Genomic DNA, 17,487 nt, shown 5'->3' with positions numbered 1-17,487 from the left:
TAAAATGAAAGAATACAAATGGATCAGATTTATATACAGTTTACATCACTAAACCACTCAACCACCCTTGACACCTCAAACCATAATTTGCATCATACTATACAACTGGGGCAGTTTTACAACCCGGAGATAGAAAATTATCCGCTGACAATACAATCTACCAGGACTCCTCACTATGCATCTATGTTCTGCATTATTATGTCACTGGAAACAATTACATAATTGTTGAATTCTATATTAGCTACTGTTTTCTTTTTGTAATCTTGGCACCATCTGGTGGCAGTATAAAAAAAAAAAAATACTGTAGCCACAGTCATCTCAGCTTGTATTTGAGGGTTAGACCAGAGGTCGCCTAAAACAATTATTTTCCACCTTTTTGTTGTTTTTTTCTTTTTTACAGTTTATGACTGAGGGTGATCTAACGTAATGCTAGCAATTTACACACACTATCAAAAACGAAACAAAAATGAAGACACCTGAAAGAGCTAAAAACTGGTAGGCCTTGGCACATCCATGGGTCACAGGACGGGTCAACCACTTCCAACCGCTGGCAATTGCTGTCTCCAGTGTGGCTGCAGAATGCAGGTTCAGAAGAAAATTAAAGTGGCCATACAAAGTTGTCTGCCCAAGACAATGACGCAAAACCAAAAACTCTCCTCTGCAGCAATATTTCTTGATGGATTTGATTGCGCTCAAGTATGTGCTCGTTTATGTCCTTATAGGCCAGCAGGAAAGACTGAGTCAAGGGTAGGCTACAGATCAGTTGAGTTTGATTTCATTTCTTGTAAATGGTAAGTTCATTTGGGCCTGAGATATGCAAAAGCCCTCTTAAAATGCAAGGAATTCTTCAAATGATTGCATTTTTGATAGCTTAGACATGCTCAAAAACTCAAGAAACTTTGCACAAAATTCAAACTTGGTGTAAATGTATGGATTTCATGAGCCAGGCAACATTGCTCACTGGCACCCCCTGAAATGTAGCGCCAGGGACTACTTTCACTGACATGTTTGAAATTTGGTACAAATTTGTTAGGGCAATCTTATCAACTTTGATTAACAATTACTAAAAGCTAAAGTTTTTGGAGAAGGGCATGCTCAAATCTGTACCAAACTTTACATGTTTGCTAAGACTCCCAACTGAAATACATTTACATGTCAATATTCTGTTATGGACATAGCACCCCCGACTGGCAGGAGGAAATTACATTTTTCTATAGTTCTTTCAACAGTCCCTGCCATGAGTTTGATGCACACTCATGGAATTCATGTTTGCACTTCCTCTAATGACTGACAGCTGCGTTGCTGTAGACATCTGTAAATTCCTGATCCTCAGTTCTTCCCACATCCACGACTGTGGCAGACTGCATATGATGACTGCACTGACCGCATAGCGTGATAAAAGTATGACATTCAGCGGCAACATTCACTGTCGAATCTGATGAGCAACAGCGTTTTCTGAATGATGCTGCTAACTTTGACCTCTAGCTTCACAGTATCAGAAAGTGACGCCTCTCTCTTCTACAAATGGACAAACCAGTACCGAAGCTAAATGATTACTTAAAAACAAAGCTTTTAGGCCTACCTGTTTATTCCAAATGTTCATTGGTAAAGTTGGAATGCCATCCAGTGGACAGAGCAAATAACAACCACATGGTGGCATCTGCCATGCTTAAACCTGTGTCTACAGTGCAGGCTTATGGTAATTATTAATTGTAAATAATAATAGCTTTGGGATTCAGAGGACTACTGAAAGCATTTTACAGCCTTTGAGGATCCAGAGAACTCCTGCTTTTCTTGTGTTTCTATTGTTATTCTCCAACTGGACTTAATTTGTCTTATTTCCTAGATTAAGTTATGAGTTATTTCTGATAAAACAAAAGACGATGTGAGCAGCACCTGGGATTTTACCCTATACACTATATATTTAAGGTATGGTTATTTTTTGTGTTTAGTCATATTTATGTGGTCCTTCACATCTTTGTATCAACAATGGACAGTGACCAACATCCTTCTTTATTTTTATTTTCGCAACATGAAGCTACATGAAAAAAGAGACATCTAATCAGAACCAGAAATACTTTGCATTACAGCTGCTCCCATTCAGTCTCCCAGGAAAGTAAATGATAATAATAGTGATAATAGTAGTAGTAATGATAATAATAATAATAATAATAATAATAATAATAATAATAATAACTATAATGTAAGTAAGAACAATAAAAACTGAACAAAATACAAGAAATGTACATTCTGCTAGAATATATGATATAATACAGTGTAATAAATAATGTTACAGTTGAAATATATGGGTAATTGCACTTTTGTCACTTTATCAGGTTCAAATAAGACAACATAAAGGATTTTTGAAAAATAAATCTTACTTCTAAAGCTAATGACATTTGGAATGTCTAAAATCTTGGCTACGGACCTGCAATTTTCAGTTAGATAGCCAAGGAGAGGTTAATCTCATGATATGAAGTCTAGAACTTCTCTAAAATGTCATGTCTGTCAGTTTGACCTATGTCCACGCGCACCCCAGCGTGTACAAAGTTTGACTTGACAGTCACAAAGTTATCCCTGGCACGCGCGCGCGCACGCGGCCCCTGCAGGGGGAGACACTGCCCTCCTCTTCTGTCAGACCGGTTAGAAATTCAAAACACAACCGCCTTGCACAATTTCCCGTGCTGCACCGCGGCCCACAAAAGCCTCTGACGGTTATTTTCATTTAACATAAAAAATAAATAAAAATCACAGGCGCGATATTATTCAAAAGCAACGACGGGGCTCGATTGTGCCGGTCGACGGGCACATTTTGATATCGGTGAAATATTGCTGCATGTCCATTTGATTTTCTATTTATTTTTTGTGTGTGTGACGGCTGTGTGGGGAGCTGAGGAGCAGAGCGATTGGCGCCACTTTCAAATTCTCCACTGACACAGAATGAGAGTCCGGCTTCAAATACATTTTACACCCCACTTAATTTCTCCTTTTCATATTTACTGTAAAACGAGGAGTAACTTAACACAATTTTCATGTTGGACAGTTTTTTCTGCGGAAGGTAAGCAGTTCAGTCATTACATATTTTCCTTTTTTTTTATTATAGTGAGATACTTATTTATGTTTTTATTCATATTTTTCGTTAAGTACTATTGCTTTTGGCATGTTACACTGGTGGGGGAAGAAAACGAACAGCTTCTGTGTGAATTTGGTGTCACTGTATTGTAAAGCCGTTGTGTAACCTCCTGCTCAGTAGGCTGTAATGAACTGCTGTTAGAAACAAAGGTTGTTTCGCATTACAAACAAAGCTTTACATGGCTCCTTTGTCGGACAGCAGCTGCTTTAGCCTTTTCTACATTGAGGCAGAGAGGCTTTTTCTTTTCTTTTTTGAAATACTAAGCAATTCCTCCGTGCACGCTAACATTAACACTGGATGGATTGTTTTATATTTCTGTACAAAAGAGTTAAGCAATAACTTAGTAAGTTTAGGTGGCGGACACTCCCCCAGTCACAGCCCCCTCCCCAAAGACCCCAGCCGGCGGTCCGCTCCGACTCAGTACACCTCGAAAATACTCTTAAAGTTTAGTGAAATTAAACAGCTGCTTCTTTTTGAACGTCATTTTTGGGGACAACTGGTTTAATCCGGTTTAAACTCTGTACAAAAAAAATAAATAAAAATCCGCTCAGGCAAACTCGTCGGTTCGCTAGGAAAACCCTTAGTCAGCAGTTTGCCGAAGGCTCACCCGGTCTGTCATCCTGCCACTACATGCAGAGAACTGTCGACAGTTGGGGCAAATTTCAACAACTCGTCAGATACAATCTTAGAGAGGCACTTCTCTTAACATCACATCAGTTAAAGACTTTTAACCTGCTGATAATTCCGTTAACAACCCACTTACCGCATTTATTAGACAAGAAACACCACATCAAAAACTAAAGTGTTAAGAGTTGATTTCAGGTCAAATTTGGCACAACACTTCTGATGTTCAACTAATAAAACAGGCCCTTTCACAGAATAGTTAAGTTGCTCCACAATAGAATATTTAATAGGCTAGCTGGTGTCATTTTCCAGGAAATATAAACATAGCTATAGTATAGTTAAAACTTCATAAACTATCATTTAGCAGCATCTAATCCAATAACATAATTTATAGGAATGACTAGCCTAAAGGTACAGTGCAGGCAGTTGTAATGCAGAGAGTCAAAACCTTTTTATACAGATCAAATGGGAAAAATTGTGGTCTGTTGAGTAATGTGTTCCTTTTTTTGAAGAGATTCGACTAAGTGAATATATTAAGAAATCCATATTATTCCTCCACCCCCCTCCCAGTGCTCAGCATTAATTTAGTTAAGACTGGTGTTTAACATCCAGTGTGTAGTCTCAGTATTTGATAAGTATAAAAAATACCACCATCTCAGCCCTACATCTGAGTTAGCTCATTGAGTGTAGATAATCATAATGGCTCATGTGTCCTGTTTATCTTGAAAAATTATTTGAAGAAGTTGAAGAGTTTGTGTTTATTGATTGAACTCTTTTTTAATGATCTACTGAGATTCAGAGTAAACGTCAAGTAGTCAGCTTTGTCTTTATTATTATATAAATAAGGTATGTTTTCTCTGAGGAAAATCACGTAATCTGAGATAAATAGAGCTGAATATTGCTAATAAGGGTGGTTACATAAAAGTAATGTGGAATGTTTTTTCAAGGGCTGCACCTAGTCTTTATCTTTATTATTGCTTAATATTATTTAATAGATTTCATCAATAATAAGTCAAAAAGTATTACATTTGCCCATCAAATTTTACAGCAGCCAAAAGTGGTGTCTTCTTATAGCTCTCTTGGTCTGAGCAACAATCCAAAACCCACAAACACAAACAAGAAATTAACAATAAGGTTAATAAAAAAACAAAAATGAAACAAATATTCATGACATCTGAAAATGTTACAAGCATTACTTTACATTATCACAATTGTCCATCTATTTCCTGTCAACTGAGTGATTATTTAGGTCATAGAGACAGGCTTTAATTAAATTACCAAGGACAGAGAGGATTCACCATATTCTCCTACAAAATTTATAACAATGTCTGCACTACAAGAGTGTTGAGAGTATAATTCAACATTCAAATAGTTCAGAAGTATGAAATAGCCTTTAAACATTACATTATAATGATATAATATTCATTATCTTATATGTACCATCAATTTACCACATGGTAGGATGTAAACTGAACATATATTTCATAGCCTTTATAGTACAAACGTACCTTCCTTTCTTTAAAGGATGAAAACTTCTATGCAATTTTTTAGCTTAAACAACAGATACATTTTCACTGAATTGACAATTATTTTTGGATCAATTATAGGTCTATAAATTGTCAAAAGGAAAGGTTGAAAAGGTTCCCCTCCCAGAGGTGACATGTCCGATCAACAGTCTAAAACCTAAAGAGAAAAGCAGCAAATCCTCACATTTCAACTAGATGATTTTTTTTGCTTAATAAATGACTTAACAATTAATTAAAAAACTGTTAATCAATTTTAATCTTCAAGGAAAGGAGCAGTTTAAACTTTAATGCAAAACTAGGGCTGGGTATTGATATTGAAATTCTTTGATACTAGTGCCAATGCCTGATTTCTGCTACAGATATGCAAAATCCTACCTTCTTGAATGGCTCACTTGTTTAGGAAAACAACAGTTTTCTACCAGGACCTTAGTTCTTCTAGACAGCATAAGTCTCTAATATTGTCTTGATGCAAAAAGACATACACGAACTACCCTAAATATAACTTAAGAATAAATGTAACAACAGTTTTGTATCAGGGAATGCTGAAATAAACGAGTCTCACCAGGTACAGTATTTAGTTCAAATGTTTGGACTGACAGTTTGTCATTAAAGTTTTAATGAACCATGCATAGTTCTAGCCAGTTTCACTAACATCCCCAGCATTATTATCAGCATGGAATGATGGAATATGGATAGTGTGGAGCCTGGTGGTCATTATTAAAAGATATAAGTGAGGTAATTTCTAGTGTTGTTCTAGTGTTACACTGAGTAATTCTGAGGATTAAGTTATTCGTATGTCTGGTTGAGGATTTTTTTTAAGTCAGAATTTAACCAACACTAAGAGCAGAGTCTTTTTTTATTATGTTCACTGTTTTTTTTTTTTTTGCGTGTGTTTGTGCGTGTGTGTGTACGTACGCATGCACGCCTAACAGAAAGGGAGTGGGCAGGGCCTCGGTGTCCTCTTGGTAAAGCAGTGTAGTTTGAGAGCAGCACTTTCAGCCAACTGAGAGCCGGCCTCCTGCTCACCGATTCCTATCTAATGACCGAATTACATGAGAAAATGCTGGAGAGTCAGGCAAACGCTGAGCCCAGCCGTTCGTGCAATTAACAGCATATTTTGGCATTAATGCGAGTCTACCTGTGTGTCTGTTTAGCCATTTCCTTCCGTGTTTGGCTGTGTAAAAGTTGGCCTGTTGCACTCACTTTCTCCATGTCTCTGCTGTGGTTTATGGTTTTTATTTTCCTGTGAAAGTAGACTTCATAAACCGTGTGTATGAAAGTGTAGCAAGCTTCCTCTCTGAGCCACACTTTCTTCATTTTATCTCCCTCCCTCTCCCTTCTCTCAGTCTCCTCCGTCTTTTTCTTCCAGTCTGACAGCCGAGCAGCTTGGCAGGCTTACAGCTCAGCGCTCAGCACAGCGCAGCAGCCCCCTCACCTCCCACAAATTAATTTTTTACTCCTGACCAGTAGCTCCGTCAGACCCCTTCTTTCACACCTATCTCAAACACACCCACAGGGGTGACCTGATTTTTTTTCAGATTTTTCGGCGCCCCCCAAAATGGTGATTTTTATTGTAGAAAGTGATGGCCAGGGAAAAAGGCTGCAGCCCTGTAGGTTTTTATGCCTACTGAACCTCCTCACTGTCTCAGTGTGCGTAGCTGGGGCTCCAGCGAGGCAGCAGGCAGCACTGAGGAGGACTGGGACACACACACTCACATAGCTAGGAGGTGAAGATGTGAAGGGCCAGGATGGAAGGATGGAAGGATGGGGGTGGTTGTGGTGGTGGTGGTGGTGGGGGGGGGGGCACTCAGTTTTTGGGGGGACATTTTTTGGAACTGGGACCAGAACCCCCCGACACTCCCCCTCTTACTAGAAACAGAAGCAGGAGCAACCAGAAAACCCTAACAGGCCTTTTTTCTGCTCTCTCTCTCTGTCACTATAGTAGACTGAGTATATTCCCATTGGTGTGTGTGTGTGTAGTGACGTTTTTAGGCCTGCCGTTTTTCCTGTTTTCATTTCAGTACCTTTGTCATTCTGTAGCTTAAATGCAGCGTGTATGTGCCTGTTTGGTGTTTTTTTTGTATTTTTAGTGTTCATTTTGTATTATTTTTTGTGATGACTAGTTGTGACTATAGACTAGTTTGTATCTGGTTCGTGACACTGGCCTTATGGTAAGAGCATCCACACAAAGTGAGGGGAGAGAAAGTGAGGGAGACTTTCTTCAGATAACTACCAGTGTTGTTAGACAGCAGTCAGTCCTTCCATCATTTGGGTTATGATCTTAGCAGCAGAAGGTAAGTGAATCTTTCTTTTTTCTCTGAAGCATTTAAAATGGCTTCTGTTGCTGTGAATGGGAGAGCAGCAGGCCACAGACAGGAGCTTTTGCTCTGCGTTGCTCCTCTCTTTCTTCCTTTCCCTCCACCACAATTGTAGTTGTGCCCTTTTTTTTCCTTCTGTCCCTCACCCCCTCCTCTGTCTACCTCTCTGTTTCATGTTTGTTTTTTGTTTTTTTTGTTTTTGTTTTTTCTTTGAATGAGACTGGGACTTTGGATCTAAATCTAATGCTTGTCTGTTGCTGCTGCCCCTGCTGACATGACCTCTAGTTTCAAATCCAATCACCTTCCATCTTTCTGATTGACAGTGTGGCCGTCTGGCTGAGCAGTCCTGGAGGCTCAGCATAAGTAACCAAGTTACTGCTTTTTCCACCTCACCACGTTCATATTTGTCTTAAATGTTGACCTCTCTGTTCAAATTCCTAATCTGATTTTTTTCAAAGTGTGTTTGATTTCTAATATTTCTTTTTGGGGCATAGTATTTGATGTATTTAAGCAATTTTATCACCTACACCCAACTTTACTGAAAGTGAAAGTCTAACACAGGCGGGTGTGGTGCTTACAGGCCATGATTCCCTCCCCTGTCCTCTCCTCAAAGTTTATTTCAGCTTTAAAGATAGAAAGGGAAGGCGCAACTTTTGCTTAGCAGTTGCACCATACTTTATATATTTTGTATTATTTATAATTCATTTATCAATTGACAGAATATTAATGAAAAGCAATTTTGATAATGGAGTAGTCCTTTTATAGGCAAAATGGGCACAAAAAAATGTTGGATTCAAGCTTTTCCACAGATTTGTATTATTGTTAACTGAATATGCTAATCTAAATACATTTGGGTTTTGTCACTTTGGCATTGGGAACCTAGAATTGGGGTTTGAATTGACATTTTACAGACAAATTAATTATTAAAATTTTAGCTGCAGCAATTAATCAATTAATTGGCAACTATTTAACCAATCGGCAACTATTTTGATAGCTGATTAACTGATTTGAGTAATTTTCAAGAGAAAAAAAAAATAAATTTGATTACAGCTGCTAAAATGTCTGGTTTCTTTACTGCTCTATGACAGTAGACTGAATATCTTTTGTTGCAGACAAAACAAGACATTTGAGGACAACATCTTGGGCTTTAGAAAACAAAGATCTGTCATTTATAGACCAACAATTAATCAAGAACATAACTGACAGATTAATGGATGAAGAAAATAATAATTTGTTGCAGCCCCAGATCAGAAATCACAAAAAAAATAAAATAAATTGGCAGATTAACTGTGTTAGTCACAGTCTAACACAGCACAACTCAAATGTTGTACTTAAATCCTATTTATAGTGCAGTTTAGTGCTACATAATGCATGCATTGGGCTAAATGGATTGTAGATAGACAGAAAATAACCATCTTCCACAAATTTGATAGTTATATGTAGAAGTCATTTACAATTTTTAAAAATTTAAAACACATCTTTAACTATTGGCTGAAACATACGTTTGAAGACCTACACTTGGACTGAAAATTGTGATCAGCATTTTTTGTCATTTTCCAACTTTATAGAATTATTCAAAATCAAATAGCATTTATCAATAATTGTGGGTTGTAATTATTGCTTCAGAGTAGCCATGTGTAGTTTGTAATAGCAATGTCTGAGACATTTACCTTCATAAACCACGAAAATATGCAAATAATATGCAGTAAACATGGAAATTTGTCAACCACCGTATTGTTGACACCAAGGTGTCTATCCCTTAAAGAGGCCAGATTGTAAGAGTGGGTTTTTGCAGTTTGATACAATACAGAATTGTTACCCATATGGCTCCCCCTTAACTAGTAGTTATATTATACATTTTAAAGACAATGGTTTTATTCCTCTTGTTTACACACCTATTGTATATAACAGACCTCAAGTGAGTCCACTGTAGAGACAGTGTAACAATGCTCACCCTACTGTTCATTTAACTGACACATAATTTAGTAATTGAGTGCTCTTACATTGTTCCTATTAGAACCCTCTTTATGGAGTATGGCTGCAAGCACAGTGTAACAGCTTTATTCTGCTAACATGGCTCAACAGCTCTCTTTTGGTTATGTTGCATAAATATGGCTTTATTGGATACAGATACGGAATCTGATAAATTCACAACTAAAAACACAACTTGTGAATCTGATTCATTTATAGGTGTCCTTGTGTTTTGGTAATTCAGATTAAATCTGGTCTCAGTTTGTCCAGTGCAAGGTTCTGCTGCTTTCTCTCTGTTTTTATATCCTTGTTAATTAGATATCATTGATCAGAACCAAATAAATGATTTAAATACCTAAATCCAACATTGAATAGAGAAACGATCCATTAATACAGCAGTTATTAGTGGCTGTATAAAACAATAGGGTTTTGCTGCTGTAGCTGTCCGTGATGGCATTGTGTTCAGAAGTTTGGATAGTTCTGCATCACAAGCCAAAGCAGGTTAGTCCTTCAGTTTGACTTGCTGGATCCTTCTCAAGCGGTACATATTTTCTTATACTCTCATTTGACACATATGTTCAAATCAGCTTCCCATTCATTTTAATGAGGGTAGTTAATTTTGGCTGTGGCGAAAACCTTTGGAGAAACGCAGAGCGAAGTCACATTGCGGTGGCCATTCACGTTAGCTGGTGCTCAGACTAGCAGCACGAATTGCTAAAACCACAGTGGATTGTGATGTCATGTGTTATGTGTATTCACTCAGTTTGGCATTGTGCACCAGTTAAAAACTTTTTAATGAAATAAAATACATTGGTGGATGCTTACAATTACTGCAGGACTGGCATGCTTAACTTAATCTGGCAGAGGCATGACTGGAGATCAGTGACCGAGTAGAACGGGTCAGTAGGGTGGCATGCTATTTAGCATGGAAAAATGCTGCCGAAGGAACACAACAGGCATTCCTCTGTGTTGCGCTATGTTTCACTTCTGATCTGTCGGTTTAGTCTCGTGCCCCAGTTTAAAACACACAGTTATGATATGCCTGACATCCTGGTTGTTAAGCATTGTTTATAATCTGTCGATGAGGACAAAAAACGATCACTAGTAGGACCAGCATGCTAGTAGCATAACAACATAACAATTTCATCTTTCAGCAAACTGATTGGGGGGGGTGTCAACACGTCAAACAAATGGACCATGGAGTGACACTCATGCCTGCTTTAGTCTAAAGTACCCTTAGACTGATCTCAATCTCTTCAGTCTGAGGAATAGATGCAATAATAAAGTTTGGTAAAAATGTGCGTAGAGATGGACAGCCAGTGAGCTGGACCAACGATCAGTCATATATAAAACTACAGTATGTGGCAGTATCCGTGAATATTTACAAGGGCCACTTCAGCTACACATGACCTGTCACTTGTCTCATACCCCTCTCATTAACTCATCTTCTCCTTTTTCAGGGTTTAATGTGTGATCCTCGGCGGGCCTGCAGGTAAGATGCTGTTCAGCTCATCACACCTTCCTTCTAGTTCTTTTTGTCTTATAGACAAACTCCATCCGCGCCACTTTTTTTTTTATTTTAGCCTGTGTCACATGACAGAATATATGTTGATGTTCTTTACCATGCTGATATGTGCTAAATTATATCAGCATAAATTAGATGCTGATATACGAGGGATCTCGTATGGGCAGTAGACATTAGATCAGGTAGGCAAAAATTGGGCCAACGGGCCAAAATTGGCCCACCATAAGGTTTGATTCAGCCAGCCACATGTTTCTAGTTATTTTTAGAAATATATGACACATCATAAAATATGTCATATATGATTTGAGTCATCTTTTGCTGTTTGTATTTTTTGTACGATAAAATGCTGTGTAAAAATATATGTTTTCTAATTATTCATTCTTTTTTATCCGAGCATGTTGGGTACAGATACACTTTGTGCAAAAGTCAGCCAATTCAGGGGATTTGGAATCCTAGTATTATGAAATCCCTGAGAGGCAATTGGAAAAAATGTGAGTTCCCTGAAAAAGATTTCCTGGCAAAAAAAACATTTTTTCACATGATCTTAAGTCATTACACAGCAGAGAAGACAATTTAGATCACACTTGCTTCTCAGGACCTCCATACAGTACCACTGTGTGTCCTACCAATACATCATAGTACAGTACAATATAATGGGTGTTTGCTCTTGGCCCATGGTCCACCATTAAGTTTCAGTTTTGGCCCTCCAAGGGCCTCTGCAATAGAGTTTTGGAAATAAAATTTAAATAATTTTGCCCCATCTGATATGTGAGATAAAATAATTATGTAAGAATATTTGCTTTATATTGTTACACACTACACCACGCAGAGAATTATTGTAATAAGGTGATTTGTGTTGTTAACTAGTCAATCTCATCATTGGCAGATATAAAACTTGTGTGTAAAAAGATCCAGTTGAGCTGTTAGGGTGTATTTTTGCAGAGTGGAGATATAAGTTCATGTTTAGACACATCAGTGTTAAAAATTATATTGTCAGTCTTGCACTTGTTCCTTGACTTTATTTTTTACTATTTCTCGAGTTCTGTTTTGATCAGCATGGTGATTTTCACTTTTTCCACTGTGTTGGGCCTCTGCTTTATCACAGGCAGGCTTATTCATATTCCATACTGGGAAATGTTTAATTTGTTTTCTGTGCTTCTTCATTTGATTAGTATTCAATGTAAATTAGAGAGTTTTTAGAAAATACAAATAACATGAAATCTGTAATATGTGAAATGGCCCAGAAAAATACATAAGCAGATTGACCTGCACCCATGTGTTTTTTCCTCACTAAGCACTTAATACATAGTGAAGAAAAATACAGAAAGGGACAGAAAGTGAGAATATGGTTTATAACATGGTTCTGGAAACAAATTGTTTTTATTTAAAGTGTTCCACTATAATTCTTTAAACAGACAGGCAGTGTATTTCATGTACTCTTCTCTTCTGGTTCTTCCTCTTTTTTCTTCCTCTTCTACCATTTTGACCTCTTCAACCATTTTGTCTGTGTTAGTTTTCCTTTACTAATAGAGAACATTCAAAAATGTAATGTGTGTCCATCTCAAGAATAATTCAATTAATTCTGTAATTTACAACAGATTGTTACACTTTTGGCTGGAATTAACTGCTAAAACAGAACCCCCACTGAAGCAATGTGCAAGCATAATAGCTATGATTGTATTATACATTTACATCAGAATATTAAGGAGTGTTTTGTGTAAATTAACATAATTGATAAGAAAAGAAAAAGGCATAACATACATATGGACTTCCCTGTTATGTTTTCTCCTAGAGTGTGTGCAGTGTGAGCCAGTAAGTCTGATGGACTCATGGTCTCAGTATGTCCAGGGTACGCTCTAGCAGCACATCATGTTTTGCAGATATGTGCTGATTCACTCCAAATCATTATGTGCTGCCACCGTGAGCCCTGGGATTCAGCTCCCAGTCAAACTTGACATATCTTACAATGCAGTAACTCTTGTTCCTACTTCTTCTTAAATTTCAGAGCTGATTTATGTGTTCTGCCTATGTGTGGATGTGTGTGCATATGTGTCTGCTCTGTGTAAGCAGCTTCTTCTGCATCACTATGTCATTATTGTGTTTAATATTGTCCAAATTCTTTTTGACAAGTTTAGTTAATTTCCTTCTAAAGCCTTTGTAGGAAACATCTTTCTGACCAATGTAAGGCGTAGGAGCAGCATCAAGCTGTGTAATATCAATGTTGAGGGCATCAAAATTAAATGACTCTAACTATCTAATGGTTGTAGTTGCTCCACAGTGGACTTCTTAAGCAAGTTTTGTCTTTGTCTTTTTTCGAGTGTTTATCTATTATCTGCTTTAGCTTTTTTTACTTTTTGTACACTGATATGGTAATAATAATGGTCCAAAACTATGTTTAATGACATACTTTTTACTGGAAAATGTAACATTTTCTTGGGATCTTATTGTGTTAATATTATGTCAAAGTACCAGTAATCATCTCTACAACATTGTAACAATTATTATATCGAGGTACACTGTATTTGGTCATAAATATCTGATTTTGTCATCAAGCACTAGTCCTAATTTATGAAGTGCTTTAGAGGAGATTTCAACATGTTAATTTATACATATTGTGTGTCACAATATATAGCCTAAAATATCACAATATTATTTTAACTTAAGGCTATATTTCCCAGCCTAACAATACTCTTGGTACCACCACTGAATTTTTTTGTGTGTGTTGTGGTGTTATATGTTGTGTATATTTTAGCTCTGTCAGCCAGTGACACACTGGTCAACATGTGATCCTATGTACCTCACAGTTCCTGTCATGGTGACTAACACTGCCCTAAAAAGGCATTTCGTCTGAGCCTTTTCTGCAATTTCTGCTCAGATCACTCATTGCTTCCCAGTTAGAAATTAGTATAAAGTACATTTGAAAATTTGTAAATTTGTATTGGAAGCAAACTGTATATGATTTAGCTTGATTTTGTTAATTTGGACAAAATGAGGTTGAATGAAAGACAATGACTGAATGACTTGTCACAGTGGGCATTTTTTGAAAACTCATTAAAAAGGTTCAGCATAAAACCAAAGAACTTAAAGACAGGATTTAAAGTGGTGTAATGAGTGACTGGAGTAAAATGCTGTTCAGCTGACTAACTGTACTTAGCATTCTCCTACTGTGTGTTATATTGCTACCTTCACAAGGGCTACAGCAGGGAGACAATTTTACTTTTCATAAACAGTCATTAAAAAAATGGCCACAAACATTTTGGTAACACAATTAACCAAGGTCAGAGTTTATTGAAATAATAATTTGTTGAACATGAACTGCATCTTACTGTTCACTCTTCTTGTGAGCTACAACCAAGCCCACCAGGGGTCGTATGGTAAAAAAACAAAAGGTCTTGAAATCTGCGTGAATGGATTAGGAAACCGTAAACATGGATTGATGAACTGAGAGCAAGGTTCAGGGGAAAGCTTGAAGTAAAAATGATGGTACATGTATCAGGCATTCAGAGTACAAGCAGTCACTTCACTGTTTGCAGCATACAGACGAGGATAATTTTTGCAATATCCCGTTTGCTGACGGCAATAATTAATCCGTCCATATCAGAAGAAATTAGTCATTTGTGTTCTTGAACTGCACACATTTTGATTAATAATTTTCGCAAAAACACGAATATCAAACGGTATTGTTAACATTTTATGATGTCAAAGCACAGCTGACTAAATTTGGGCCCATAAGGTTTGATTTGGGCTGCCAGATGTTTTTAGTATAAAAAGAAATACAAAAAAAAACATTTTAAATTGAATCGCAGGTTATCATTGTTACTATTATTATAAAAAATGTAAAATGCTCTTTGACACTTTGGGCAGGAAGTCAGGCAATTAAAACAAGGAACTTCCGCTCCTAGTACCATTTTTGGATCTTAACAATGTAAGCGTTTGCTTATTGCCATGGCTCATAATTAAGTTTTTCAGTTTTGGCCTTCCAAAGTTAAAAAGTTTGGTCACCCTGTGTTAAAGAAATGTCAATCATTAAACAGCTTTGTTATCTTTGACATAAACTATTAAAATGGAGGAAAGCATATCCACATACAGTATGTCTGGCTAAAACCCCAAATAAATGTAATATTGTATAATTGTGTAGTTTGTTACGAAATGATACAAGAGCAAATTGTTGATCCAAGAGCACATGCAATAAGATTGTGTGAACGATGAACGAATCAGACAATGAAGGAAACGTAAAAAAACCAAACAATTAAGCTGCGACACCTGTCAACATGTTCAAGTTCTGACCAATTACTCTTCTGTAGTCACAACTACATTATTACACGAGACCACACTCATCTGTAGCCTTCATTTCAATGTCAACCACATACCCGTAAAGTTTAGTGACTGCATCTTGCACAGTTTTAACACTATCCCATATAAACACCTGGTAAAGTGCTCAAAACTGATTCTTTGGTAGTCCCCCCACTACCACATTTTGTCATTGTGACGCACACAAACTCACAAGGTGAAAATGTTATTAGCCAATGCTGTTGCGGCTGGTAATGGTAAGAGTGGGGACACTTTATGAGGACATGTTTACTGGTACCAAATAACAAAAGATGTCCATGGTAACTTTGGCTGGTAATGGTAGAGATGTTTTTTCCCCCGCATCATTGCTTTAGTGTGTCTAGCTGCCAGTGACTGACCCCAAGTGTCTGGGTGATGATGAGCGTTAGCAGAGCGTGCTTAACAATCTGTGTATCAAAGGTACTGTGTAAGATGTTGACCAACACTGTCACCATGAGTGAGTTTCTGTATATGGCCAGAGGAAATCTGGTCCCTTCAGTCTTTAAATTGGGTGCATTTCTGTCATCTCAGTAAAGTTTTAACATCCAATTATACATCTCAGAAATGGCACATCCTAGCTAAAATAAATAATAACATGATTAAATAATCAAAACCTCTGCAACCCTTAATATTATAGTCTAAGTGCACTTCATGGGTCAATGGATTCATTTATTTCGTATCTCTAATCATTTGATTTAGATTATAGGGGCCGTGGTTGTAACCTCTGTGTGCTCACTCACATTTATTGAAATGTATACCAGTGTCCCTGTATTACCCATTTATGTACAAATTGTAATGTCACACACACATAATAAAAAGAAAAGAAAAAAGCTTGAATTAAAACTTCCTGTTCATTAGCAATCAGTTAGTTAGCAGTTCCCGCTCTCCTCTCTACATCACCACGCAGCAGTGACAATCAAACACAGCAGCAAATAGAAGTTCTGCTCTTTGGTTAGAGTGGGCAGGGAAACCAGAACATTTCTTTTCTCTTACTGCATGAACAGAGGGAGGAGAGACATGGGTTACTGACCAAACAGTCTATAACAGTGATTACTGTTGGAATATAGAGCTTGAGTTATCACTTGTTTTGATAAAAATAAATCACTTCAGCAGCTTTTCGGTATTTGTTTAATATTCGTTTTTGGTATTTCAATTACTTAATTCTTTCCTTCACTGTTCGCATGAATATTTGTGGACCTGACTTGTCAAAGGTCTTCTTAAAAGAGATTATGCCTTGTTGCTATTTAATTTTTCGACCAAAAGAAATTCTTAGTACAACCAGAGTATTCGCTAACCAACAGGTAGGTACACACTACAAAGATATACAGATGTAGTGAATGAACATCTTGATCAACAACACAGTGGAAGTACACGTTTTTGGATATTGTTTAATTGTTGTGTGTGTGTGTGTTGAGGCAGTGTGTCAGGCTGTAGCAGCACATCATTACTGGTAGTTCTCTCTGCATTACCAGTGTGATATGTGCTGCTCCCGTCAGACACATGCACAATCTCCAACATCAGCTTCTCCCAACAAAGAAGGAAATTATTCTGTGCTTTTTATTATTTTCTTCTAATGTGTGAAAATATGCATGTCCGGTGTCATTTAATAAATATAACCCATTACTTCAACATATTGGAATTTGAAAGCAGACAGGAATATTATTGATGTGCATTTCATAATGTTTGTGAATTAATAAAGCTCACCATTTGAAAAACAAAATGTCTACGCCTTTCATGTTTTACACACTTCTTCATACTAAACCAATTAAGGTGAATGAAAGACAACCAAGCCACTTTCACTGAGGATTTCTCAAGGATTTTTTTATATATATATATTATTTGGGAAAAGGAAACATCTCCAATGGTTTCTTTAGTTACAGGTGCTTACACACAGAAAACAGACAACTCAGATTAAATTGAGACTGACAATATTAATTAATTAATCGTATAGTAATTATCTCAAACTGCTGAGGAGGAGGGGGCTTCACTTGATTACAAAATAAGGACTGAATATGATTGTGTGAAATTTGGTGTGAATGCAAACATGAAAGAGACTTGATC

Source organism: Sparus aurata, chromosome 10 (genome assembly GCF_900880675.1).
Source record: "Sparus aurata chromosome 10, fSpaAur1.1, whole genome shotgun sequence".
Lineage (NCBI taxonomy): Eukaryota > Metazoa > Chordata > Actinopteri > Spariformes > Sparidae > Sparus > Sparus aurata.
Note: the sequence above shows the minus strand (reverse complement) of the source record.